This window comes from Camellia sinensis, chromosome 4 (assembly GCF_055761805.1).
Source record: "Camellia sinensis isolate YWXY chromosome 4, ASM5576180v1, whole genome shotgun sequence".
Lineage (NCBI taxonomy): Eukaryota > Viridiplantae > Streptophyta > Magnoliopsida > Ericales > Theaceae > Camellia > Camellia sinensis.
This window is the reverse complement of record NC_138964.1, coordinates 156,952,203-156,979,082: the sequence shown is the minus strand read 5'-3', so window position 1 is coordinate 156,979,082 and position 26,880 is coordinate 156,952,203. Positions and strand designations below refer to the sequence as shown.

At 41.1% G+C, this 26,880-nt stretch overlaps 1 pseudogene; it reads right to left on the bottom strand.

Annotated features, from left to right (window-relative positions):
• Positions 1-6,757: 6,757 nt before the first annotated feature.
• The window catches only part of LOC145823481 (chaperone protein ClpB1-like), a 42,724-nt pseudogene continuing 22,601 nt past the window's right edge, over positions 6,758-26,880 (bottom strand).

The following is a 26,880-nucleotide window of genomic DNA, read 5'->3' as shown; positions in this document are numbered from 1 at the left end:
AAAGACGTTCGGGGCCCACTCAATTTTGGGCTCAACAATATGCCTATATTAAACCATTTTTCCAACAATCCCCCACATGAATGGAATTTGATGGAGAGAAAATGCAACAACATGATCTAATTACAGAGAGTACAGAAATTGGAAATATTCTGCAAAGGATAAGTAACTTTTGGCTTTGAACCTTCCTTTGTGAGACACTATCGAATTTACTAGCTAATCAGTGAACATGATGTCTTGAACTATTCAGCCGTTTGTGTAAACCAAGACAATAGAACTCACACAGTATATTCCCAGACACAGTTTAGTTCTCACTATTGTGTTCATTTTGGTCCTAAACAACCTGGTCTATCATGAGTGCTATAGAGAATTGTAGCCCTTCACAAATCTCATAGAACCGGCCCAGTTCACACTCACATAGGTGATTCTTATGAAGAGTATCCTGCCATACTCCACTAGGTTTACCTAGATATAAGAATCATTAAAATTTTACTTAACCTCAAACGCTGCAGACATCATTATTTTATCAAAGAATTGGGTAGGAGTTAGACTCCCCAGTGATCCTTCTGAGTCATTCACAACTCGGCTGTCCCTTTGAACCTAGATCTTGGGATCTCCAGTCAACTAGGTTGGGTTGCCGTTGTGGTAACTCTTATTTAATAGGCTTAAGTCCCATTCCCCTCGATGAATTCTCAACTAACTCTCTTACTAACCCTTTGGTTAGTGGATCCGCTATGTTATCTTTAGACTTAACATATTCTATGGAAATAATTCCATTAGAAAGTAGTTGTCTCACGGTGTTATGTCGACGACGAATGTGTTGTGACTTACCGTTATACATATGACTCTGTGCTTTACCTATAGCTGATTGACTATCGCAATGTATGCATATAACAGGCACCGGTTTTGGCCAAATTGGAATATCTTCAAGGAAGTGGTGAAGCCATTCTGCCTCTTCCCCTGCTTTGTCTAAAGCTATGAATTTAGATTCCATAGTAGACCTAGCAATACAAGTCTGTTTGGAAGATTTTCAAGATACAGCCGCCCCACCAAGAGTAAAGACATACCCACTGGTGGACTTCGAGTCTCTAGTATCCAATATCCAATTTGCATCACAGTATCCTTCAAGTACTGCTGGATATCTAGTATAATGAAGCCCAATGTTACGAGTAAATTGGAGATATCTTAGAACCCTTATAATTGCTTTCCAGTGTTCTACTCCCGGATTACTCGTATATCTACTTAATTTACTTACTGCATAAGCTATATCTGGGCGAGTGTAGTTCATCAAGTACATTAAGATTCCAATAATTTGGACATACTCTAATTGATAAATACTTTCCTGTACATTCTTAGAAAAATACAAATTAACATCTAAAGGTGTTCTAGCAAGATGATCACCATCTTTGCTAAATTTGTCAAGTATTTTCTCAATGTAATGAGATTGTGACAAAGCATATCCTTCTGATGTTTTGGTAATTTTCATACCAAGAATTACATCAGCAATGCCCATGTCCTTCATGTCAAAATGTTTATTCAACATTTGCTTGGTAGTTTTAATCATGTCATTATTACTACCTATGATGAGCATATCACCTACATAAAGACATACAATGACATAACCTTTGTCTGTGTTTTTAATGTAAACACATTTGTCACACTCATTAATTTTGAATCCATTTGACATCATTGCCATGTCAAATTTCTCATGCCATTGCTTTGGCGCTTGTTTTAAACCATATAATGATTTAACCAATTTACACACTTTCTTTTCTTTTCCTGGAACAGAAAACCCTTCTGGTTGTTCCATGTAAATTTCTTCATTTAACTCACCATTTAAGAAAGCGGTTTTAACATCCATTTGATGAATTTCTAGATTGTATAGAGATGCAATGGCAATTAGCATTCTAATGGATGTTATTCTAGTAACCGGTGAGTATGTGTCAAAGTAATCTAGACCTTCTTTCTATCTAAACCCTTTGACTACAAGTCTTGCCTTGTATTTATCTATTGATCCATCCGCTTTCAATTTTCTTTTGAAAATCCACTTGTACCCAAGAGGTTTACAACCTGGTGGCAAGTCCACTAATTCCCAAGTGTGATTTTGCAAGATGGATTCAACTTCACTGTTGACAGCTTCTTTCCATAAAGGAGCTTCAGGATTGGACATAGCCTCTTTAAAAGTTAAAGGCTCATTTTCTAACAAAAATTTTAAGAAATCCGGACCAAAAGATTTTGAGGTTCGAGCACGTTTACTACGCCTAGGTTCCTCTTCCTCATTTTGATCTAACTCTTGCTCTTGATCATGTTCTTGATCATTACTAGTAATAGCATCAAAAGATCTTTTATTGTTACTAGTCTCCTGTCCAGTCTTCTTTGGAAATACATGTTCAAAAAATGATGCATTCCGAGACTCAATAATAGTATTTACATGCATTTCGGTATGTTCTGATTTATGAATCAAAAACCGATATGCACTACTATTCTTAGCATAACCAATGAAAATGCAATCAACGGTCTTAGGACCTATCTTAGTCTTTTTAGGACTAGGAATAGCCACTTTAGCCAAACACCCCCACACTTTTAAGTATTTGTAGGATGGTACTCTTCCATGCCACAATTCATAAGGTGTTTGATTTATTTTCTTTCGGGGTACTTTATTTAATATATAATTAGTAGAAAGTATTGCTTCCCCCACAAGTTCTGAGGTAATCCAGAACTGATTAACATGGCATTCATCATTTCTTTTAAAGTCCTATTTTTCCTTTCAGCAATTCCATTTTGCTGAGGTGAGTAAGGAGCGGTGGTTTGATGAATTATTCCATGTTCTTTACAAAACTCACCAAAAGGTGATTCATATTCACCATTTCTATCACTTCTAAGTTTCTTGATTTTCTTACCAAGTTGATTTTCAACTTCATTCTTATATTGAATGAAAGTTTCCAAAGTTTCATCATTGGTTCGAATTAAATAAACATAACTATATCTAGTATAGTCATCTATAAAAGTGATAAAATACTTTTTCCCACCTCTAGTTTGAATTGATTTAAAATCACAAATGTCACTATGAATTAATTCAAGTGGTTTCGTACTTCTTTCAATTGAATAAAAAGGAGTTTTAGATAATTTTGCCTCAACGCAAATTTCACATTTATAATTTAAATCAATGTTAAATTTAGGTAAACATTCCATATTAATTAATCTACGCAAAGATCCATAATTAACATGTCCTAATCTACCGTGCCATAAATTTGAAGAATCAAGCAAGTAAGAAGAAGATGTAGTATTATTAATAACTGAGGGTACAACGGTCATTACATTTAACTTAAAAAGGTCATCCGACATGTAACATTTTCCTACATACATCCCATTCTTAGTAAGTACAAATTTATCACTCTCAAATACTTGCCTAAGCCCATTTTTACTCAACAAAGATCTGGAAACAAGATTCTTGCGAATGTCCGGTACATGCAGCACACTGTTGAGAGTGAGTTCCTTTCTAGATGTCATCTTGAGTACAATCTTTCCTTGACCTTCAACTTTGGAAGTTGAGGAGTTGCCCATAAAAAGTTGTTCGCCATTATCCACTGAAGAATAAGATGTGAACATATTTTTGTCGGCACAAATATGACGAGTAGCACCAATGTCCACCCACCATTATTTAGGATTTCCGACAAGATTTGCCTCGGAAACAACTGCAGAAAGATTGATGTCATCGACACCATTGGAAATATTGTCCACTTCGGCCATATGGGCTTGAGCAGGCTTCTTGCTTGTTCTTCTTTTGCTTTTGCCTTTGCTACAACAATCTTTGGCCCGATGTCCCTCTTTGTCACAGATGTAACATTTGTCATTAAATTTGTACTTTTTATTTCCTCCCCCTTTAGAGCCTTGTAATGAACTTTCTCCAGAAGACTTTCGTTTCTTGGTTTTTGAAGCATGTTCCACCACATTTGCCTTAGACTCCATAGGAAGCTTACCAGCCCGCTTTTCAGAATTGCGGTTGTCCTCCTCAATCCTCAAACGCACAATTAACTCATCCATAGAAATTTCTTTGCGCTTGTGTTTGAGGTAGTTCTTGAATTCCTTCCAGCCTTTTGGTAATTTTTCAATTAAGGCTGCAACTTGGAAGGATTCACTAAGAGACATACCTTCTGTGTGAATGTCATGCAGAATGAGTTGGAAATCTTGAGCTTGGCTGATCACAGTTTTTGAATCAACCATTACAAAATCCAGGAATCTGCCAACCACAAATTTCTTTGAACCGGCATCTTCCGTTTTGTACGTTTTCTCCAACATTTCCCAAAGTTCTTTTGCTGTCTTGATTGGACTGTAGACGTTGTATAATGTGTTGTCAAGTCCGTTCAAGACGTAATTCCGACAAAGGAAATTGGCATGTTTCTAGGCATCAACCGCAGCAACCACTTGCCAGTCGGTTTCATCCTCTTTCAGGATAGGAGCATCTTCACGAAGGAAATGAGCCAGGTTTAGAGTTGTAAGATAGAACAACATTTTCTGTTGCCATCTTTTAAAGTCAGTTCCTGAGAACTTCTCTGGCTTTTCACCGTGATTTACCGGTACTGTCATCATAGGAGAAGGGGTTAGTGCAATCGCAGCCACCACAGTAGTACTTGTTTGGGCATTAGTTTCAGTAACCATCAATTCTAATATATAAAACAAAATTAGAATTAGAATTTACACTACACAGAAAATTAAACCAAATTCACAGAATTAAATTTTGTAAAAATAAAAGAAATAAGAATGTAACTTTTATTTTTCAATTAATTTGAAAATAAAATAAAATTTTATTTAAACAAATTAATTTCACACAAAAAATTAAATTCTGTAAAATAAAAGAAATAAAAACTATAACTTTTATTTTTCAATTAATTTGGAAATAAAATAAAATTTTATTTAACCAAATTAATTCCACACAAGAAATTAAATTCTGTAAAATAAAAGAAATAAGAAAATAACTTTTATTTTTCAATTAATTTGAAAATAAAATAAAATTTTATTCAACCAAATTAATTCCACACAGAAAATTAATTTCGGTAGCACTTCAATAATTAAAATACTAAAATAGAATTTTAATTAATGAAAACTCAGAAAATAATTTCTAAAAAATCAAAATTAATTTCCTGACAAAATTTCACAAAAATATATTCTGAATTGTTAATGACACCAGTATCGTACTACTAGTTGTCAAAGAAAAGAGACAGTATATTACTACTATCTGTCAAATAGCATATAATCACTATTTATTTTTTCAACCAAAATATTATTTTGTAAATTCACAGAAAATAATTTTCTTCCGAAATTATTTACGAAGAATGAGAAAAGGAAACAAACGAAAAATTCTGTAAACAGAATAATTTAAATCTGTCTGAAGATTGAATGAACAATCTTCTATGTATATAAAATAACTTGAAATAAATTCAAACAAAATAAATAAATAACATACCGGATTTATTTATCAAACCAAAATAAAATTAAGACCAAGTCGAGTGTGTGACACTCAGTCCTTAAGACAGATTCGCCCCGCTACGGTGCTTACGGTTGAATGGCGTCTATCTCCCAGGATACAATAATCTTCACAAATTTATAGAAGCACTTCAAATAAATTTGTTCGGCGAACCAAACTGTGATCTATACTCTCTTTAATTTTTTCTAAAACTAAATATGAAGAATAAATGCACTTAGAGAAAAACTGGACAGCAATGAGACCACTTGACTGAATTTTTCGGATGTATTAAATACTGGATTTATGGCAATATATATAGGTAACCAAACACTGCCCCGAACAGGTCCAAATAAATAGTGAAAAGGTGCATAAAGCCTATGAATAGGTGCACCCTCAACTATTCAAATTTGAAAAGAGGTTTCGACCGTAGTAAGAACAAATTTCCAAACAAATTGAAAAGGGATCCGTTAGAACAGTTAAAGTAACTGTTTCACCTTTATTGTTTAAACCATTTAATATATATATATTAAACTAGTTTAATAAAATAAAGGAAGAGGTACTAATTTTAGGAAACTATTCAGGAACCTAAAAATTGAATTTAGAATTAAATTAAATTCCTACAATTACAAACTTTAGGAAACTACTTAGGAACCCAAAATTTGAATTTAGAATTAAATTAAATTCTCACAATAATTTTTATTAAAAAATTCAAATGAATTTTATCTAAAAATTAATGTTAGACCCAAAAACGACGTCAACTTTCCATTAACTCATAAATGGTTTTGACGAACCGTCTTCACCGTGTGACTTGCCACACGGCAAGAAACACTTCACCTCTTCGGATCCACCCCAAAAGACGTTCGGGGCCCACTCAATTTTGGGCTCAACAATATGCCTATATTAAACCATTTTCCAACAGTTTTTAATAAAATTGTTTACTTTTAAAGTCCGTTGAACGGCTTTTCTACTTTTCAAACAAAATTTTAATCATTCAAGTTTATTGTTTTTTTAGTTTTATGTTGTGTTTGGTTAGAAAATTTGAAAAGAGATTTAAAAAGGGAAATAAAAAAAGTAAGTAAAATGTAAATAAAATATGCCTACATTTTATTTAATTTCATACTTTTTTTTTTCAAATTCCTTCCTAAATTCCCTGACCAAACTCACTTTTGGTGGATTTTTTTTCCCCAAATTTTCAAGTTAATTTTATTTTTCTTTAATTTTTTGGTCTGCCTAATCAAAAAAACATGGAAGTATATCTTTCTCAGAACTTTAACAAGATGTTCACTAATCAAAAAAAGTCATTATCTTATTTAAGTCATATCATCTCTCTACCACATCACTTGAAACTCAACCCATACCCAACCCATATTTCATAAAAAATCAAAAAGTATACTTATTTGGTTTATCCCAAACAACCCTTAAATACAAAACAAAGTTCACCAAAAAAAAAAAAACCACTACTAAAAAAACCATTTCCAAACAAATACCATTGCAAATGAAATTAATGAAACATGCAAATCTTAAAGAAGTCTTAGTACTTGCCGGGTCGTAACTCTCTGCTAATATAACATCCAATGCTTCTTCGGTCACACCTAAGGCAATACGTCTCTCCGCAAGGCCAACCGCAACATCGTCTAACTGAAGCCTAGCAACCTTCCTCAATTGCTCATGAGAAAGAGGATCAAATACCACAATCTCATCTAGCCGATTAAGCAACTCAGACATGAAGTGTTTCCTCACTTGTTGTGTATCAAAACTCAATCTTAAGTCAAATTCGAAACTTAGAATAATGAAACAAGCATGTTAAACAACACATCAATTGAAAATTTTATGGAGTTACTAGTTTACCTCTTGCATTACTAATTCTCGAGCACTGTCCATTGCACACTTGCCCATTAATCCTTTCAAGAGATACTCGGCTCCAAGGTTCGAAGTGATAATGATCGCTATGTTGGTGAAATCAACCATGCGGACTTGGCCATCAGTCAACGTTCCATTATCCAAAACTTGAAGCAATGTATTGAAAACAAATGGGTGTGCTTTTTGTTAGGATCATGAACACCCAGAATATAAATTACACACACACAGAGAACACAAATTTTACGTGGTTCGGCACAATGCCTATGTCCACGGAGCAGAAATGAGAATTTCACTAAAACAGAGTAATAATACAAAACGGAGGAGGAGGAGTATCTCACTCTCTCTACTCAACTCAGAGCTCTCATACACTTCTCACAACTCTCTCTTTTTCTGATGATACATTCACTCTCTCCCTTTAGTCTTTATTTGTACACAAAGATGAGAGAGAGAAAGAGAGAGAGGTGACAAACCCACCAAAATTTTCTACCATCTTAATGGTGAATGGTGAGAATCAACAAAGACAACAACGTGAAGAGAATGGAGAGATGTCCAGCTCAGACCTCCTTCTCTTGAGATGGAAGTCCTCTCACGCTATCTTTGCATGACTCTCTGCATGCATGCATGTGTGGTTGGAGCTAATAATTCTCCCCCTCCATACCCACATGCATGACTGACTTTTCACTTGAAGTTCATCCCGGCAATGTCTCTAAAAATTTTGAGTTTGTCTCTCGAGACCACCTTTGCAAACATGTCAGTTGGATTCTTATCTGTATGGATTTTGATCAGTTCCAATAATTGCTTTTCCATCACTTTGCTTATCCAATGATACCGAACATCAATGTGTTCTTGTGAGAATGATACATTGAATTCTTACTCAGGTCTATGGCACTCTAGCTATCACAATGAACCGTGAACTTTTCTTGCTTTAATCCCAACTCTTGGAGAAACCGCTTCAACCACAACATCTCTTTCCCAGCTTCCGCTACGACAATATACTATGCCTCGATTGTGGATAAAGCAACACACTTCTGCAGCTTGGACTACCATGACACAGCTCCCCCTGCAAAAGTGAATAGAAATCCTGATGTAGATCTTCTACCATCAAGATCTCCCGTCATATCTAAATCCGTATAGCCTTCCAAGACTGGTTTAGCATCTTTAAAGCACAAACACATTTTTGTCGTACCCTTGAGGTACCTCAGAATCCACTTGACTGCTTCCCAATGCTCTTTTCCTGGATTGGAAAGGAATCTGTTTACTATTCCAACAGCATGAGCAATATCTAGTTGGGTGGACACCATTGCATCCATCAAGCTCCCTACGGCAGATGAGTGGGAAATAGCTTGTAGGCCATCCCCACACCTCACCGGCCATGGCTTGAAGCCACTGGCCTTGTTTCCTTGCCACCGGCCATTGGTGATGGCCGATCGGCACTATTGATGGTCGGTCGGCATTGTGTTTGGTCGGCCGGCCCCTGTTTTTGATCAATCGGCCACTTTTCCTAGCCGAGACCTTTTCTTGAGGGAGCTTGACCCTTTTGAACCTTTTTTCTAGCTTCTCCAAGAAGCTTGACCCTTTTTTAGCTTCTCCAAGAAGCTTGAACCTTTTGACCCTTTTTTAGCTTCTCCAAGAAGCTTGATCCTTTTTTTAGCTTCTTGAAGAAGCTTGAACCTTTTGCACCCTTGTTCTAGCTTCTCCAAGAAACTTGAACTCTTTGCTCCAAGCTTCTAAGAGATGCTTGAACCCTTGTCTAGCTTCTCCAAGAAGCTTGACCCATTTGCCTAGCTTCTCCAAGAAGCTTGGCCCTTTTGTCTAGCTTCTCCAAGAAGCTTGGCCTTCTTGGCCCTTTTGCTCCAAGCTTCTAAGAGAAGCTTGACCCCCTTGACCCCTTTTTTGTTAGCTTCTCTAAGAAGCTTGGCACCTTGTCTTGCTCTATAAATATAGAGCCTATCCTTCCATTCAAGGGGTTCCAAGAATTGGTCTAAGGCTCCATACATATATCTCTCTCCATATCTCCTCCATTTTGGCTCCAAATTGCTTGGTTCTTGGCTCCTTTGCACACCAACCCCTAGCCTAACACCTCCATCATCAACCTAAGGAGCTTGGAGGCCATTTTCAGAGGCTAAGGGACTGGTTTTTTGTCCAAGAAGCTGCTGGTTTCGTTGGTCTACAAGGGTGAGTCTTTAACCCTCTTTTATCCCCCATTTTTGCACACACTTTTAGCCTATCTTGCTTTCTGTTTTGAGGTTAGTGTATAACTGAAAAAAGTCTTGTTTTTAGCTCCTTTTCAAGTTTGTTTAAGAACACTTTTGTGTTTGGGGTTGTCTACCCCCTCTTAGGCCATGTTTGGCCTCATTTTTATGCATTTTTTGTGAGCTCCGGGACCACCTTGTTTAGGCCTCCTCACCACTGAAATCTTAAGGGATTTCAGTGGTGAGGAGGGTGTCTTAAGGTCCTAAGAAAGAGAGGGCCATCCCGTCTCCTTATTGTCATCATTACTTGCATTTTTGGACTTACAAAGGGGCCTATGTTTGCACACATCTTGAGCTCAGTTCAGGCATTTTTCAGTGGGTTTTAGGACCCTCAAAACTCATTTTCAGAGTTGATTTGGTCTTGCTAAATGTCTATCTTGCATGTGCTTAATAACTCCTTGCATGGCCCTCTAAAGTAACTCATCATTTTTGCATGCCATGGTTGCATATCAGTGGTTATTTGGGCCTATTTTCATATGTTTTATTCACTGATTTTTGATGGTTTCATGAGATTCCATGTGCGTCATATACTTGCCATACAACCCATGTTTGCTAGTCAAAGTTGCATGCTATTTTAGTCCATCTTGCTAACATCCTTTGGCCATGCTTTGAACTGGAAATATGCATGTTTTGGGACTGCCTTGACTCTGTCTTCATGCTTCATGATCAAATAATGCATGCTTTGTATAGCTGTAAGCCATCATATATGCCTAGTTTTGAGTTTCGGGGCTCATCTCATGCATCGGGTGCCATGTTTCCATGTTTCGGGATCATTTTGCATCACATTTCAGTGCTGAAACTTGCATGTTTGTATGCCATATTTCATGCGTTTCCATGCCTTGTTAGAGTGGCATTTGTGCCTTAGGATCGGTCCTCGGTTTGCGTGCATGTATGCACGCATTTCGATTGTCTCATTTTCATGGCCACTGTTTTGGACCTAGTAGAGAGCTGTCCAAATTAGTTTAAGACCATCCCTTTGGCATGTTGTTGCATGCTATACATGTTTGTATTTTTAGGTACTTAGCCTATTAACATGTTGCATGTTTAAGTGTCATTGCATTTGGCATGCTTCTTGTGTTAAGTCGCTTTGCATATTTACATGTGTTATGCCTTTCATGTTGTTGCATGTGTGTCATTAACATTGATGTTATATGCCTTGCACGCTTACTTGTTTAGTTCATGTGCCTATTGCACATGGTTTTGTTGTTTGCATGATCATGTTGCACACTTAGCTCACATGCCTAGGTTGCATTACATTAGCATGCATCTCTTGCCTCTTGAATTGATTATGATGGAGGTTGGGGCCCATTGTTTGTTTTGTGCATTTTATTCCATATTGAAGTTGCACACTTGGCTTTTGGGCCATCGCGCATTGAAATGAGCGATTGGTGGTCCGAGAATCGAGCACCATACCCCTTTGAGTCACAAACATGATAAGGGATGTGGTGGTGCACACATTGCTTTGAAAATGCATTGCCATGCCTTGTCTGCCCTCTAAACAGGTTTCTGCAGGAAGTTTTGGCCGGCCGGCCATATATACTGCCGACCGGCAAAATATGTTTGGCCGATAGCTTATTCAGTGGCCGGTGATCATCCCCTCTGGCCGGTGGCGTTTATACTTGGTCGGTGGTACCCCCCAGCATCCAAAGAGCATACCCTTGGACTTTGGCAGTCCTTAGAGGAGCAGAGCAGGGAAAACAGAGGCAAACTTGTGCATGGCGTTGGATTTCCGAGCAAACCCGAGCACGCGCGCATTGGATCCTCTTCCCGAGGCCTTTACTGCTTTCCTTAGCTTAGTTAATTTGTTAATTAATTAGGTGATTTGTAATAATTAATTAGCTTGCGAGTTAGTTAATTTGTATTATTCTTTCGGTCCCTCCGAGCGAGGGCGAATTTGTAATAAGTGTGGGTCAGTGTGTGTATGTCTTCCAACCCCACGTCTTTCTTCCCTTTTATTTACCCGCTTATGATGGTAGACTAGGGCATATTTAAATTAGCATACCTTATGCTATGCATGCGTGCATTCATACATTTGTCTTGCATGTACCAGGCTCGGCGCATCATTCTAACTGCATTTGTATTTCAATTCCAAATTGAATACGTGTTAGTTGTAGCATTCACATGCCATTGTAGATTATCCGAGCCAATTTTAGTTGCATTTTTCATGTGTTGCATTAGCCATTTTAACATGAACTAGGATCATGCATATGATTACTAACTAGTTTTTGTTTTGGCTCGGAGTACTCGGTAAGCATTTATGCTTTAGCATACCGCATGTGTGTGAGTGTTGCCATAATTGCATGATTACCATGAGGCTAGCTGCTTATGTAATATAACTGCTTGAATGCCTGTGGATGGAGGTTGAATTACCTAAATTGGAATAATGCATTAAATTTGTGAGTTTTAGGCCCACTAGATAGTGGCAAAATCATCTTTTCTAAAGCCCACTTGAGGGTGGCAAAACCTGCATTTTAAGCCTACTTGCGAGTAGCAAACCATTTTCAAAACAAACATGCAATGTTTTGTTCCAATTTAGGCGACTTGGTCTATACTTGTTTGCTGTACGCACAACATAGTAATTCTAGGCTAATAACCGGAATAAGAATACATAATGCTTTCAAAACAAGATATCACGGTTAGTAGAGGCCGATCTTCGGATCGGGCGAGAGGGGGTGCTCATAGTTGACCTTCTCCAATCGTACCCAAGTTCCCGAGCCGAGGCAACTTTGGTGATGACAGACACGTGGCCTTTGGCACCGAGTCAGGGTTTCCTAAATTCCCCCAAAATAAAATATTTAGGTGGCGACTTTGTATCTGGCAAAGCAGTCCATGTTTGACACTTCTTTCAAAAAATCTGTTTTCTCAAAATGATTTGCCAAATTTGGACTCTTTGGTTCAGATTAAGAACCGTGACACGAATTGAGTCCGAACTGTAGTGAGGCCCACGGGCGCGTCTACAGTTTCTGGCGACTCTGCTGGGGACTTTAGAGAGCTTGACTCGAACTCATGATATCCTGTTTTGATTTCATTTATGTGTCTCTTTGCATTGCATGTGCATTGGTGCGCCTAGGGCACCGTGTTTGCCATCTGCCATTCCTGAACGGTTTGCCGGAGGCTTGACTTTGTCAAAGCATGCCATAAGGCTGACCGGTTGTGGGCTCTGACAGTATGGGAACACAAACCCCGGTTTTACTGGGGCACCCTTTTCGACCATTCGACCTAGTGCATATCGAAATCCATAGTGACTATTCCAAACTAGGACAGGTTGCTTACCCGATGTTAGGTTGTTTGAAAACCGCTGCGTCCGTAGTGAAACCCTAGCTCCTGACAAAATAGGACAAGGAAACCCTACCCCAACATAGGGGTGTTTTGGCTCTCACTTATCTGCTATGTGCTTTAGAGTTGGCCTCTACAGGATTACATGTATCAGTTTGCAAGTTTGAGTATCAGGCCTGTGGGCATCACAATCAGTATTTGCGGAATCAGTTTTACCTGAGGGTATCAGTTTACAGGCAAAATTTTGGGGTAGAATTCAGTAGAGGGCACAGTTATCCTAGTGCTCATATGGGTTATAGTGAAATCAGGCTGAGATGCTCTCTGTTTTCCCTTTTGCTAGGGTAGTCCTGGAACCATAGCTTCAGAAGGCTCCGATATCTCCCGAGGTTCATCGGACTTGTGCTGATAGACTTTGTCAGGTCAGAGATTCAGTTCAAGGGCAATCAGTGCTCCTTTGCCAGAGACAGGGTAAAAAGGCTAGTCAGGCACAGATCACCAGTCTTCGGATCAGCAGTCATTATCCATCTCACCTGTGCACAGTTGGGTTGAGATATTTGTTTTTACCTCAGGGAGATATACCGGTCGCTCGGTTAGACCAGCACAATATGTCGAGTCTGGAAGAGATGGTGCGCCAACTCCAGGATAGTATGAAAGCCATGCAGCAAGACACTGTCCGTCAAGCAGAATTCGCCAAGCAACAGGCTGTGGTCATAGCCCAACAAGCAGAGACAATTGCCAGGTTAGAGCAGCAAACTGGAGTATCTACTTCACACCAGGCTCCTCCCCCACCAAGAGTTCCAACACTCAGGGAGACAGCTAATGTCCAGGAAGATACGGACATTCCGACAGGGCCAGCTCCGCCCCCGGTTCTACCCCAGCTATCTAAAACACCCACCGACCTACCAGACCCCCCCCTTTGATATTGAGACAGACCCCACAGCATTGAAAGTAAGCAAGCTTGAAAAGCTATTCAAGAAATCTCAAGGTGTGAAGTCCATTCCAGACATTGAGGACGGGTATACCGACGCAGCCGTGACGCTGCCAGATCGCTTTAAGATGCCACAAATTGATCGTTTTGACGGATCCGGGGATCCCATGGTGCACCTGCGACTGTTTTCAGATATTCTAAGGCCGATGGGCCTCACCAGACTACAGAAGCTTTCACTGTTTGGCCGAACCCTGTCAGGTGTAGCGGCCATCTGGTATGCAAAACTGGAAGATGATGTCAAGAGAAACTGGGATGAGATGGCTGAGGCATTCATTGCACAGTACTCCTATAACACTCAAATCGAGATTACGACCCGTGATCTTGAGACGACAAGGCAGGAGCCTACGGAGAGCTTCTCAGAATTCGTGGCCCGGTAGAGGGCGAAGGCCTCGATGATGACTCTAAGGCCTACTGATAAGGATCAAATCCGGATGATTGTGCGCAATCTCCAGCCTAAGCTAATGCAAAAAATGATCATGCTCCCCTTCCCTACCTTTTTAGATTTGCATGAGATGGGAGTACAGATCGAGGATGCCATGAAGCAGGGCCTCATTGACCAGGAGAAGGAGCAGCCCAGGAGGGCGTTCACCCGCAGTTCGAATGCGACCACCAGCGGTGATGCAGCTGCTAGGACTTCAGACGTGGGCATGGTCGCCACCACCACACCGAGAGCAGCCACCCCCTTTGTTGGTGCATCCACTTCAAACACCCGAACTTCGGACTATCTACCCTAAGGCAAGAGGGTTTTCACCCCGCTCTTTATGCCTTTGTCTAAAGCTCTAGGGGTCCTATTCAGGAAAGGGCATCTGAAACCGTTAGAACAACGGCCTCTACCTGATCCTCTCCCTGCAAAGCATGACCCGACTAAGTACTGTGCTTTTCATCAACAAACCGGTCATGACACCGACAGTTGCGTACGTCTTTGTCACGAGATACAAAATTTGATTGACAACAGGGTCATCCCCGCATCGGGTCCTGCAAACTCTATCGGCACTTGATTAGTGAACTTGTGGGGGATAATGTGAATTTGTGATCGGGGGATGAACCACCTGCGGGCGGCACTCAGTTTACTCCAGATGTGGCGTATGGCACGCACTGTTTTGAGCATTTGTGAATGCTAGTTTTGTATATTCTGACTTGGGTATTGGGTCAGTCTTGTTGTGTTGTTTTGAGTCTGTCTCTTTATTTTGAGTCAGTCCTTTCATACTGAGTCAGTCAGGTCTGTCTTATTGTATCGAGTCAGTCTTGTTTTGTTAGAGTTAGGTGATTTCGGGGGTGTTACCTTGGATATCACTTGCTTGTTTTGCATTTGTCCTTTTGCTTTCCTTTGAGTCTGTTTCTGCCTTGGAGCCAGTTATGCCAACAAATTTGAATGGAACAGCAGTGATTTTCACACTCTTGTGTTTGCTTCTGCCGTGTGCCAGTTGTGCCAGAAGTTTGAATGAAATGACAGTGCTCTTCGCCTGCCTTTTCTGTGCCTTTGAAGTCATTGTAATGACCTAAGTTTTTCAAAACTTTTTTCGAAACATTGTGATAAAAACGAAGAGGAAGGAATTCCTCAGGTTTTGCAAAACTTGATCAATTGAGAGAAAGAGAGGCATGCTAAGCCCTTAATGATTGAGATCATGCTTGTTAATGTGAGTACTGAGAAGGACCCTAGCTTGATTCAGATTGGTTCTACACTGTCTTTGGCGCGAGCGATTTGTCGCTTTCTTAAAAAATTTCAAAAAATATTTTTTTGCGCGGTCCTACGAAGACTTGTGTGGAATCGCTCTTGAGATTGTGCAGCTTAGGATCGCTCTCAGCCTCGAGATTCGACCCCTCACTTTCAAACCTTGAACCTGAGTTCAGAACGTTCAACGGTCAACCACAACGTGAGGCTTGTGTGGCCATTTTGAAGCAGCCCTCGAACAAGAGGCACCAAAGTCAGATCAAGAAGATCAGATCAAAGGAAGCTTGTAAAGCTAGATCAAAAGCCCCCCCTCAAACTAGGGGCAAAAATGTCAGATATGCTCGAAGAGCCGAAGATGGATCCTTCAGTAAATCAATACAACAGCCACTCTCCTGGATACGGATGGCTTCAAAACCCTAAAACCATTTGGCATGGACTTGTTACACTTTTACCCTTTGAGAGGCTCGCTGGGCCGAAAACCCGGAAGGGCGACCCAGGCAAAAGTTAGAGCAAGAGAAAAATACAAAAAAAAAAAATGCAAAAGAAAAGAAAAAAAAAAGAAAGAAAAAAAAAATGCAAAAAAAGAAGAGAAAAAGAAATGAAAAAAAATTGAAAAGAAAAGGAAAACAAAGCTCGCAAGGTCGAAAACCCGCAACGGGCGCCTTGGCAAAAGTTAGAGCCTAAAAAGGAGAGGATAATACCTGAGTGTACCTTACCCCAAACTACGTGAGGCTTGATTCCCATCTTTGGGATACGTAGGCAACTTCATCCTGAAGTCCAGCCGTAAAATACTTCAAATTCAACTGTGTCCATGTGATGGTTCTAGTCATCTTTGTCTTTTCTGTATCCGGGAGTTCGGTTGCAATCATCACTCTGAGGACTGATTACAATACACTACGGTGCCATTCAGACAAGGGGCAACTTTCAGTTGCCATTCAATGCACCGCGGTGTCATTCAAACAAGGGGCAACTTTCCGTTACCATTCAATGCGATGCGGTGCCGTTCAAACAAGAGGCAACTTTCCGTTGCCATGCAGCTCTCTTCGAGCAAAGGGGGCAATTTTCCTCCAAATTCGAGGTTGTGCGTCTCAAGAGTAGGTTACGTGCTTGTTAAGCATTAGCCGTTTGCAAAAACAATTTTTGAGAATTTTTACTGAGGTTGACTGATCTCTCAAAAATTATTCCATCTTTTCCAAAACTGGACCATTTCTTGGACCCAAAAAGGGAAAATTTTCAGTGCTCATAACCTAACTTGCATGATTTTCAAATCAAAAATCGAACAAGTATGTTAATCTAACTCTCATATTGGTCAAGATTGTTTTAGTAGAAAACAATAACAAAAAATGGTCAAAATGATGAAATAGGGGCACAGTTGAGTCAGGTGTTCTGTCTTTCTCCCGTTGTCAACATACTTGCCAGAAAGGGCACTCTACTTGCCGAAAGGGCACCGTATTCGCTAGAAAAGGGCACCACTGAAGCTGACCGCAAAAGGGCAGAAAGCTCTCACATCCTCCAAGCAACGAGGTATCAAGCCAGGTGCGAAGCACGAACCGGAATGGGACAAGATATTCCACTCCCTTATCTGGACAGATCTGATCACATCCAAACTCCCCAGCAGAGCATCATCAACCGATGTCAGCTGCAGATTCGCTACATACCTGATTGTAGCACAACCCCTTTATGGGAGAAAGTTCACTGTTGTGAGAAGAAGAAGAGAATCTAGCATAATGCTAGGGGCAACAACCCGTAACTTCCTGTTTATTCATCAACCACCCTGGGGAGGGATGAAAAATGAGAGATTAAAGAATAGAGAGATGTGTGCTGAGAGAAAAAGTGAGGAAAAGGGCTTTTTCAGAAAAACAGAGCTTGAGGGCCGAGTGATGTGAGAATCACAAATGAGAAAGGGTGGGAAACAATACCCGAAGAAAGAGGCTCCCTGTGCACGTCTGTATGTCGTGTCTTTTGTTTTGTTTGTCTCGATTCTTGCTTTGAGTCGTCCCGAGCATGACTCGATGTGTTTTGGTTGTTTACCTTTTGTTTTCCATTGTTGAGTCATAGTGCGCTGTGTTCAGTCTTAGGCTCAATAGCCGATCGAGAACTCATTTCTCAATTTCAATCAAATCGTTTTGTGCTCGGAGTGCTGTGTCATTCTCCACATTTGTGCAAAACAAGAATTTGTTCTTTCTTAAAACCGCAGGGTTCAACCCAGGTCATGCAAGAACAGTAAAACAATGACCTATTTGAAGTTATATGGGTTCCAGACTACAAAGCAAAAGCAAAGAGGGAAGATCGAAGCATCTGAGTGTGTTTCACCTTCAGCAAATTCCGTGATTGTACTCCGGATGTACCTCTTCAGGCCTTGTCAGTGCTCCGAAGAATGAGTGTGCCTCTACTCCAAGCTTAAGCCTGCTTCAAGTCAGAATGGCAATTAAAGCAGCAGCAAATGTTATCTCTCGCCAATGTAAACAGGGTGTCCCTTTTTCGAGCAGAGTTGTGTTGCCAAGTCCTCCGAAAGGTAAATCGGAGGCACCAGAGTACGTGTTTGATGCCCTTCCATTGCATAGAATGTGAACTTTCATATACACTTCGGTTGAATGCGTGCCGTGCATCGTTATGTTTCTACATAGAATATGCTTTCAGTGTTGCATAGAAAATGCCCCCATACTTGCATAGAAAATGCATTTTATCGCACCGTCTTGTGCACCTGCATTGCATTGTTTTGCACGCTCCTTTGTTTGGAAACACTGGGATACGTCCTTTTGTTTCTTATGCCTTTCTGAAACACCGGGATACGTCCCTATGTTTCCATTTCTCTCTCTTTCCGAAACACCGGGATACGTCCCTATGTTTCTCTCTTCTTTCGAAACACCGGGATACGTCCCTACGTTTCCCTTTCTCCTTCTTTTCCGAAACACCGGAATACGTCCCTATGTTTCTTATACATTTCCGAAACAACGGGATACGTCCTTATGTTTCTCTTTCCATTCCGAAACAATGGGATATGTCCCTATGTTTCTCCTCCTCTCCGAAACACCGGGATACATCCCTATGTTTCTTCTCCTTTGTCGAAACACCGGGATACGTCCCTATGTTTCTCCTCCTTGTTCGTAACACTGGGATACGTCCCTAATCTTTGGGATACGTCCCTAATCCTTGGGATACGTCCCTAATCTTTGGGATACGTCCCTAATCCTTGGGATACGTCCCTAACCCTTGGGATAGGTCCCTAACCTTTGGGATACGTCCTTAACCTTTGGGATACGTCCCTTTGTTTCTCCCTCTTCAGTTAAAAGCGTTCGGAATACGTTCCAATGCTCACACCATTTCGAAACACAGGGATACGTCCCTATGTTTCTTTCTCTTTTTCCGAAACACCGGGATACGTCCCTATGTTTCTCTCTCCTTCTGAAACTCCGGGATATGTCCCTATTTTTCTTTCTCTTTTTTCGAAACACCGGGATACGTCCCTATGTTTCTCTCTCCTTCCGAAACTCTGGGATACGTCCCTATGTTTCTTTCTCTTTTTTCGAAACACCGGGATACGTCCCTATGTTTCTCTCTCCTTCTGAAACTCCGGGATACGTCCCTATGTTTCTTTCTCTTTTTCCGAAACACCGGGATACGTCCCTATGTTTCTCTCTCCTTCTGAAACACCGGGATACGTCCCTATGTTTCTCGTTCCTTACAAAACTCCGGAATACGTCCCTATGTTTCTCCTTCCTTCCGAAACACCGGGATACGTCCCTATGTTTCTCCTTCTCTTCGAAACACCGGGATATGTCCCTATGTTTCTCCCTCTTTGGTTAAGAGCATTTGGAATACGTTCCAATGTTTATACATTTCCGCAACACCGGGATACATCCCTATGTTTCTTGCATGATCATATGTTATGCTCGGCTTTGTGCATAGTCTTGCATTTTCCCCCTGCCCTCGGGTGCATACCTTTATTTGTAGCTTGTATGCTTTTGTCTAAGTCTTCGGCCTTGTCAAAAATGGGTCGTCTCTAGGCTTTGACACTCACTCCCGTCATTTTTATGACTCTCGAGTTCTGTCAAAGAGGGGCAACTGTAGACACCCCATTTTTTACCGTCCTCAAGACTTGGACGTCATCGTTTGAATACTCGATGATTATCCCTGTTCGTGTTCATCTTGAGTTCCTGGAGGTCTCGGCTACGCGCCCTGCCTCAGGATCTCTCGACTCGACTGTTTTGTGTCTGGTTTTGCACCAAACACTTATTGTTTTGCTTCTGAGGGTGGGAAATAGCTTGTTGGCTATCCCCACACCTCACCGGCCATGGCTTGAGGCCACCGGCCTTGTTTCCTTGCCACCGGCCATTGGTGATGGCCGGTTGGACTATTGATGGTCGTTCGGCATTGTGTTTGGTCGGCCGGCCCCTGTTTTTTATCAATCGGCTACTTTTCCTAGCCGAGACCTTTTCTTGAGGGAGCTTGACCCTTTTTAACTTCTCCAAGAAGCTTGAACCTTTTGACCCTTTTTAGCTTCTCCAAGAAGCTTTACCCTTTTTTAGCTTCTCCAAGAAGCTTGATCCTTTTTTTAGCTTCTTGAAGAAGCTTGAACCTTTTGCACCCTTATTCTAGCTTCTCCAAGAAGCTTGAACTCTTTGCTCCAAGCTTCTAAGAGAAGCTTGAACCCTTGTCTAGCTTCTCCAAGAAGTTTGACCCATTTGCCTAGCTTCTCCAAGAAGCTTGGCCCCTTTGTCTAGCTTCTCCAAAAAGCTTGGCCTTCTTGGCCCTTTTGCTCCAAGCTTCTAAGAGAAGCTTGACCCCCTTAACCCCTTTTTTGTTAGCTTCTCTAAGAACCTTGGCACCTTGTCTTGCTCTATAAATATAGAGCCTATCCTTCCATTCAAGGGGTTCCAAGAATTGGTCTAAGGCTCCATACATATATCTCTCTCCATATCTCCTTCATTTTGGCTCCAAATTGCTTGGTTCTTGGCTCCTTTGCACACCAACCCCTAGCCTAACACCTCCATCATCAACCTAAGGAGCTTGGAGGCCATTTTCAGAGGCTAAGGGACTGGCGTTTTGTCCAAGAAGCTGCCGGTTTCGTTGGTCTACAAGGGTGAGCCTTTAACCCTCTTTTATCCCCCATTTTTGCACACACTTTTAGCCTATCTTTCTTTCTGTTTTGAGCTTAGTGTATAACTGAAAAAAGTCTTGTTTTTACCTCCTTTTCAAGTTTGTTTGAGAACACTTTTGTGTTTGGGGTTGTCTACCCCCTCTTAGGCCTTATTTGGCCTCATTTTTATGCATTGTTTGTGAGCTCCGGGACCACCTTGTTTAGGCCTCCTCACCACTGAAATCTTAAGGGATTTCAGTGGTGGGGAGGGTGTCTTAAGGTCCTAAGAAGGAGAGGGCCATCCCCTCTCCTTATTGTCATCATTACTTGTATTTTTGGCCTTACAAAGGGGCCTATGTTTGCACACATCTTGAGCTCGGTTCAGGCATTTTTCAGTGGGTTTTAGGACCCTCAAAACTCATTTTTAGAGTTGATTTGGTATTGCTAAATGTCTATCTTGCATGTGCTTAATAACTCCTTGCATGGCCCTCTAAAGTAACTCGTCATTTTTGCATGCCATGGTTGCATATCAGTGGTTGTTTGGGCCTATTTTCATATGTTTTATTCACTGATTTTTGATGGTTTGGTGAGATTCCATGTGCATCATATACTTGCCATACAACCCATGTTTGCTAGTCAAAGTTGCATGCTATTTTAGTCCATCTTGCTAACATCCTTTGGCCATGCTTTGAACTGGAAATATGCATGTTTTGGGACTGCCTTGACTCTGTCTTCATGCTTCATGATCAAATAATGCATGCTTTGTATAGCTGTAAGCCATCATATGTGCCTAGTTTTGAGTTTCGGGGCTCATCTCATGCATCGGGTGCCATGTTTCTATGTTTCGGGATCATTTTGCATCACATTTAAGTGCTGAAACTTGCATGTTTGTATGCCATATTTCATGCCTTTCCATGCCGTGTTAGAGTGGCATTTGTGCCTTAGGATCGGTCCTCGGTTTGCGTGCATGTATGCACGCATTTCGATTGTCTCATTTTCATGGCCACTGTTTTGGACCTAGTAGAGAGCTGTCCAAATTAGTTTAAGACCATCCCTTTGGCATGTTGTTGCATGCTATACATGTTTGTATTTTTAGGTACTTAGCCTATTAACATGTTGCATGTTTAAGTGTCATTGCATTTGGCATGCTTCTTGTGTTAAGTCGCTTTGCATATTTACATGTGTTATGCCTTTCATGTTGTTGCATGTGTGTCATTAACATTGATGTTATATGCCTTGCACGCTTACTTGTTTAGTTCATGTGCCTATTGCACATGGTTTTGTTGTTTGCATGATCATGTTGCACACTTAGCTCACATGCCTAGGTTGCATTACATTAGCATGCATCTCTTGCCTCTTGAATTGATTATGATGGAGGTTGGGGCCCATTGTTTGTTTTGTGCATTTCATTCCATATTGAAGTTGCACACTTGGCTTTTGGGCCATCGCGCATTGAAATGCGCGATTGGTGGTCCGAGAATCGAGCACCATACCCCTTTGAGTCACAAACATGATAAGGGATGTGGTAGTGCACACATTGCTTTGAAAATGCATTGACATGCCTTGTCTGCCCTCTAAAGAGGTTTCTGCAGGAAGTTTTGGCCGGCCGGCCATATATACTGCCGACCGGCAAAATATGTTTGGCTGATAGCTTATTCAGTGGCCGGTGATCCTCCCCTCCGGCCGGTGGCGTTTATACTTGGTCGGTGGTACCCCCCAGCATCCAAAGAGCATACCCTTGGACTTTAGCAGTCCTCAGAGGAGCAGAGCAGGGAAAACAGAGGCAAACTTGTGCATGGCGTTGGATTTCCGAGCAAACCCGAGCACGCGCGCATTGGATCCTCTTCCCGAGGCCTTTACTGCTTTCCTTAGCTTAGTTAATTTGTTAATTAATTAGGTGATTTGTAATAATTAATTAGCTTGCGAGTTAGTTAATTTGTATTATTCTTTCGGTCCCTCCGAGCGAGGGCGAATTTGTAATAAGTGTGGGTCAGTGTGTGTATGTCTTCCAACCCCACGTCTTTCTTCCCTTTTATTTACCCGCTTATGATGGTAGACTAGGGCATATTTAAATTAGCATACCTTATGCTATGCATGCGTGCATTCATACATTTGTCTTGCATGTACCGGGCTCGGCGCATCATTCTAACTGCATTTGTATTTCAATTCCAAATTGAATACGTGTTAGTTGTAGCATTCACATGCCATTGTAGATTATCCGAGCCAATTTTAGTTGCATTTTTCATGTGTTGCATTAGCCATTTTAACATGAACTAGGATCATGCATATGATTACTAACTAGTTTTTGTTTTGGCTCGGAGTACTCGGTAAGCATTTATGCTTTAGCATACCGCATGTGTGTGAGTGTTGCCATAATTGCATGATTACCATGAGGCTAGCTGCTTATGTGATATAACTGCTTGAATGCCTGTGGATGGAGGTTGAAGTACCTAAATTGGAATAATGCATTAAAACTGTGAGTTTTAAGCCCACTAGATAGTGGCAAAACCATCTTTTCTAAAGCCCACTTGAGGGTGGCAAAACTTGCATTTGAAGCCTACTTGCGAGTAGCAAACCATTTTCAAAACAAACATGCAATGTTTTGTTCCAATTTAGGTGACTTGGTCTATACTTGTTTGCTGTACGCACAACATAGTAATTCTAGGCTAATAACCGGAATAAGAACACATAATGCTTTCAAAACAAGATATCACGGTTAGTAGAGGCCGATCTTCGGATCGGGCGAGAGGGGGTGCTCATAGCTGACCTTCCCCAATCGTACCCAAGTTCCCGAGCCGAGGCAACTTTGGTGATGACGTATACGTGGCCTTTGGCACCGAGTTAGGGTTTCCTAAATTCCCCCAAAATAAAATATTTAGGTGGCAACTCTATATCTGGCAAAGCAGTCCATGTTTGGCACTTCTTTCAAAAAATCTGTTTTCTCAAAATGATTTGCCAGATTTAGACTCTTTGGTTCAGATTAAGAACCGTGGCACGAATTGAGTCCGAACTGTAATGAGGCCCACGGGCGCGTCTACAAAGGACTGCATCTCTTCTTGCATAGCTTGCTGCCAACTACTCTTCTCCTTATGATTCTGACCTTCTCGAAAACTTCCTGGCTCCTCCTCATCAATAAGCAAAATATACTCAGAAGCAGGATATTTTGACGACGGCTTAGACTCTCTTGTTGCTCTTCGTAATTGTGGACCAACAGTCTCTGGTGGAGGGGGTTGTGGCTCTTCCTGCTCAACACCCTCTGCTTCTGGATTTTCTTCTTCTAGAAATCCATCCTATAACTCTACATCATTGGCTGTCTGCTACAATAGCTCTTCTTCATCAGTGGCATGTTGTGATGGTGCAGGATTTGGGAATAATTTCTGAAACAACATCAACTTCGGGTTTGGCTGGTTGCCCAAAGTCTTTTAAGGTCTGGCTTTCGTGAAATAGCACATCTCGGCTTCGAATGACCTTGTTTTTCGAATCCCATAATCTGTATCCAAATTCTTCATTTTCATAGCCAATAAAGATGCATGGAGTAACTTTATCATCCAACTTCTGTCTGCGCTCCTTGGATACATGTGCAAATGTTTTGCACCTAAACACTCTCAAATGAGAGTAAGATATCTCCTTGCTAGACCATACTTCTTCTGGAATCCGAAAATTTAGTGAAACAGATGGCGATCTATTGATCAAATAGCAGGCACCACAAACAGCTTCTCCCCAAAATGGCTTTGGCAGCTTTGCCATTTTGAGCATACATCTGACCTTCTCCATAATGGTCCAGTTCATTCTCTCGGCTACACCATTGTGTTGTGGGGTTCTAGGAACAGTCTTCTCATGCTGGATGCCACGAGTAGCACAGTAGGCTTTAAACTCCTTTAACGTGTACTCATCTCCATTATCTGTTCGAAGACACTTCAGCCTCTTTCCGGTCTCCCTTTCCACCATAGCATGGAATGTCTGAAAATGCTAGAACACCTCAGCTTTGATCTTTAGGACATAAACCCATACCTTCTGTGATGCATCATCAATAAACGTCATGAAGTATTGTCTGCCACCCAAAGATTCCACTTCTATAGGACCGCATACATCAGAGTATACTCTACTCAATAACTCTGATTGTTTTCTGGATGATGAGTGGAAAGGGACTCTATGATGCTTCCCAAATACGCAGTTGTCACAAGGATTCAATTTCTCATCTTTGGCAAAGGAAATATGAGACTTCTTTGCCAAAATCTGCAATCCTTTTTCACTCATATGACCCAGCCTTTTGTGCCACAAATTTGGTGATGCCTTATCTTCTTCTGCGTTGAGGCTATCTGAATTCACCTCCACATGAGTCTTGTACAGTGTGCCAATTGCCTATCCTTTGGCTACCACCAGAGATCCCTTTTTCAACTTCCATATGCCTTTGTCGAAGTAGTTCTCATAGCCTTGTCGATCTAAGGCTATCCCTGAGATAAGATTCAGGCGTAAATCGGGAACATGCCTAACATCTTTCAACACCATCGTGCACCCAACTTTGGTTTGGATCTGAACATCACCGATTCCCATAATCTTCGAAAAACTGGAGTTACCCATCATCACTGTACCCAAATCTCCAGCTTGGTACGTACTGAAAAACTCCTTCCGGGATGTAACATAGTAAGAAGCTGCTTTATCTACCACCTACTCAGTATCGTTGTCTGACATATAGAGGCATTCTTCTTCTTTAACAGAGAATAATGCAATTTCCTCTGAGACAATAACTACAGTGTTTCCATCTTCGGTCTTTGGCTATCTATTGCATTGTTTTTGTTCTCTCTTCAAGGCACAACAATATTTCTTTATGTGACCCCCCTGGCCATAATGGTAACACTTGAACCTTTGCTGGCTCGTACCTTCTCTAGATTTCCCTTTGTCTTGAGATCTTCCTCTGCTGCGTCCTCTACTTTTTCTTTTTCCCCTGCCTCTGCCTCTACCTCTACCTTTATTTTCTGTGACGAGGGAATGGGACTGATCTCCACCCATGTCTTTCTTCCTTGCCTCTTCGCTGAATAAACCATCTGTAACCATGCCCATGGTTAGTCTTCCTTCAAGTGTAGAGTTGCTAAGGGACACCACCAACGTCTCCCAACTATCTGGCAAAAAACTAAGCAACAAAAGGGCCTGCATCTCATCATCTAACTCCATTTTGACAGTTGCCAGTTGGTTCACTAGATTTTGAAACTCACTGGTATGTTCAGCACCAGAGATACCGCCTTTCATCTTTAAATTTACTAGTCTTCTCATTAGGAGGGCTTTGTTCCGAGTACTCTTTGACTGATACATGCCTTCTAACTTCGTCCAGAGAGTATAGGCATCAGTCTCCTGGGCGACATGGTGGAAGACATTATGATCGATCCATTGTCCGATCTGGCCAATGGTTTTTCGATTCTTCCACTTCCAGTCTTCGTCAGTTTCCGTTGATGGTTTAACTCCATTAAGCTCAATGGGGTCAAACAAATCTCAGCAATATAGAATATTTTCCATTCTGGGCTTCCAAATTGCATAGTTAGAAGCAGTCAATTTTATCATAGATTCCAAAGTCGACGTTGATTCCTCCATCAACACTTGTCTCCACAGAAAATGATCTTTGTCTAAAAATCAGGCTTCGCTGTTGAGTCTGGATTGGTCAAATTAGCTGGAAAAGCACTTCAAATTACCAAAATAAAGACTGCAAAATTTTGAAATCTGATTTGTAAAATATGACCATACGGATGTGTTCGCAATATTCCAAATAGTTAAAAAGAACTATTGGATCGTCAAAAACAGACTCAAAATGGCTCAGACCAAGCCAAAATAGGTTGAATGGTTCAGATTGGTGAAATCTGATGCGGTTAAGAAGCATCGAATAATTTCTCCAGTTCGGCTGGCGTCAGGATGACGTCAGTTGCTTGGTCAACGGCTCGGTCAATAACAGCTTAGTCAACGGCTCCGGCTCGGCTTGGCGGCTCAGACAACGTCAGCGGCCGTCGATGTGACGTCAGCTAACGGCAATTAGATGACGTCAGCGCCTAGCGAACTGGGGATGATGGGTGCTGCTTGTGTAAAATGTGACGACGCGTGGTCACGGCATCAAATAGCACATGACGGCGCGTGACGCCTCCTCCAGGGTCCTTTTTCGATGTGGTTTTTACCTCTGTGCTCGTCTCGTCGAGGTCTTTCAGGTGGTGTGATCAGAAGTGGGTTTCGACCACTTTGAATTCTAGGCAAATTTTGAAAAACACACTTTATTTTTACGAAAGACGTACAACCAGCTCTGATACCACT